Source organism: Pongo abelii, chromosome 18, assembly GCF_028885655.2.
Source record: "Pongo abelii isolate AG06213 chromosome 18, NHGRI_mPonAbe1-v2.0_pri, whole genome shotgun sequence".
In the NCBI taxonomy this organism is placed as follows: domain Eukaryota; kingdom Metazoa; phylum Chordata; class Mammalia; order Primates; family Hominidae; genus Pongo; species Pongo abelii.
In genome coordinates, this window is record NC_072003.2 from 81,853,074 (window position 1) to 81,855,552 (window position 2,479).

General features: G+C 45.3%; 1 pseudogene; it reads left to right on the forward strand.

The window, feature by feature from the left end:
* The first annotated feature begins 2,028 nt into the window (after positions 1–2,028).
* On the forward strand, positions 2,029–2,139 carry LOC112129490 (small nucleolar RNA U13; annotated as a pseudogene).
* The last annotated feature ends 340 nt before the right edge of the window (positions 2,140–2,479 follow it).

The window sequence follows — 2,479 nt, forward strand, 5'->3', positions numbered from 1 at the left end:
CACCTGCACACAAAAGCAATGCCCAGGGAGTGCCAGGCCGAAATAATTTCTGCAGAGTTAAACTGAAGCATTAAGTGGCAGGTGGAATTTGACAGAGGGGAGGAGCAACCGCACTTTCTGTATGAACATGAAAAAAAATCACGGTTCTTAAATAAGCTGGGGAAAGAACAAAATTACACAGGGATGAAGAAAAGTCTTTGCTTAGCGTGGCTGAAAAATACCGACCTCACAGATGGGGTAGGGTTGCGCTGGAGGTAGAGCGATGTCAGCAATAAAAAGAGAGAATAAAGGAAGGAAGTCATGGCCAGCTTGCAAAAAGTTGTCTCTGTTGTCTGTTCTGTAAAAGCACTTGGCAACAACATCTTTAAAATGTAGGTGTTGGTGTGAAGATCCAACAAGGTACATTCTCTGAGTCTGGAGCCACTTCTAAAGGAGCTAAATAAAAATGAGGCAATTAATTGAGACACATTGTGTAAAAGAAATCAGTGTAATACCAGATGGAAGGAGTCATGTCTGCAGTCTTAGTGGAAAGAGCATTATTTATCAAGCATTGACCTTCTAGTGTGAGCACAGTGCATTCATTATCTCATTTAATTCTTACGATCACCAGCTGAGGCAGGTGCTTTCATTATCTCCATTTGACAGATCAGGAGGATTGTAGCTTAAAAGGCTTACCTCCTAAGTGGAAAGGTCAGGATGTAGACCGAAGCTTTCTGAATCCAAAATATGTGTTCCTAACCTCTATTCTGTACTGCTGGCCAAAATTTAAAATACTGAAGTGTGATACAAGGAAATTATAACTTTGTTTGGATGAACTGAATACTAGGGTTTGTCTGTTCTTCAGAGGTAAGATGATGGTGTGGATTTAGGAATATGTATTATGGACTCTTTTGTAAGTGACAGATTCCCACACTAACGTGGCTCTAAAAAAAAAAAAAGGAGGACATGGACTCCTGTGGTCAGCTGAATAAAGGCACCCCAAAATGTCTACATCCTAATCCCCAGAACCCATGAACATCCACATCCTAATACCTGAAACCCATGAATATGTTGTCTTATATGGCAGAAGGGGCTTTGTAGATCTGATTAAGTCAAAGACCCTGAAATGGCAGAGATGATCCTGGAATATCTGGGTGGTCTCAACATAATCAAAAGGATCCTTTTAAAGGAAAGAGGGAGGTTTGGTTACAGAAGTAGGAGACAGGAGGATGGAAGTAAGAGGTTGGAGCAGTGTTAGGAAGGGCCCTGAGCCAAAGAATGTAGGTGGCCTCTAGAAGCTGGAAAAGGCAAAGCAACAGCTTTTGCCCTAGAGCTTTCAGAAGGAACACAGCCCTGCCAACATCTTGATTTTGGACTTCTGACGTCCAGAACTGTAAGAGAATGCATTTGTGTTGTTTTAGGCTATCCTTACCGTTATCGTGGTAATTTTTTACGGCAGCAAAAGGGAACTAATACAACTCCTGTACCTGAAAAGCCTAGGGCAGCAATGGCTTCAGGCTTGGCTGGGTCTAGGGGCTCTAATGGGATGGGCTTGTTGCTGTCCGTCCTCATGCCTTAACTGTGCTTTCTTTTGCAATGGCCGTATTCACTGACGGGCTTTCGTCGGGTTGTGGCCAAGCTGAAAACAGTAGCCGCAGGCTTTTGCCTCACCACTGGAGCAATCCCAGTAGTGCAAACTGCACCCGTTTCCTAGTAATGTCTGCAAATGTCCCAGAGCCGACCCACATGGGCCTGGCTTGCACCCTGAATGATCACCGTGCTTCTGATTGGCCAGGTCTCGTCATTGTGTCTCAAGGTAGGAGGAGTGTCAGCCCTACCTGAACCTCGGTGACTCTTAAGGTGGAATGGTGCTTTGCAAAGGAAAATCCAGCTGGGCGGGCAAAAGCAGCAGATGCCTACCAGAGGGTGTGAGACAGGAGCACTGGGACTTGGATTCTTGCTGGTTCTCAGGGAAGCCAGAGAAACAGAATAGAAGTATCTGTCTCACCAGCAGAGACAATTAACAAAACCAAAAAACCCTCCGCCTCCATCCTTTTGTGGTTCCTAAGTGTAAAGATTGGGTTTTCATACTCGTGTGAAATGTGCCTTCCTCAAGCCTTGTTATGATGTGTCAGGCACATTACTCTTACCTATCTGATGAAAAGAAAAGGAAAAACAAAAACTTGGAAATCAATTACAGGCAGCGGTTATGGGGTGAATTCAAGGTCTTGTTGCGATCTGATGGAGAAAGACAGGTGTGAAAGGGACAGGAAAATAAAAAGGAAGGATCCCTTGCTTGCTGGATGGGAGAAACAAGAGGACCATGAGAACGATCCCTTTGGATAAATGTGACCTGATGACACCTCCAGACCCTGAGCTCCTTCCCGGGGTGGGCCTGGCTGTTTGCCGAGAACGGACTCTGCAGAGCAGTCTTTGCACCCCAGCCGAGCTCAGTCTGCTCCGTGAGTCTCTGCATACTAGTGGAAACCCCGACGGAGAG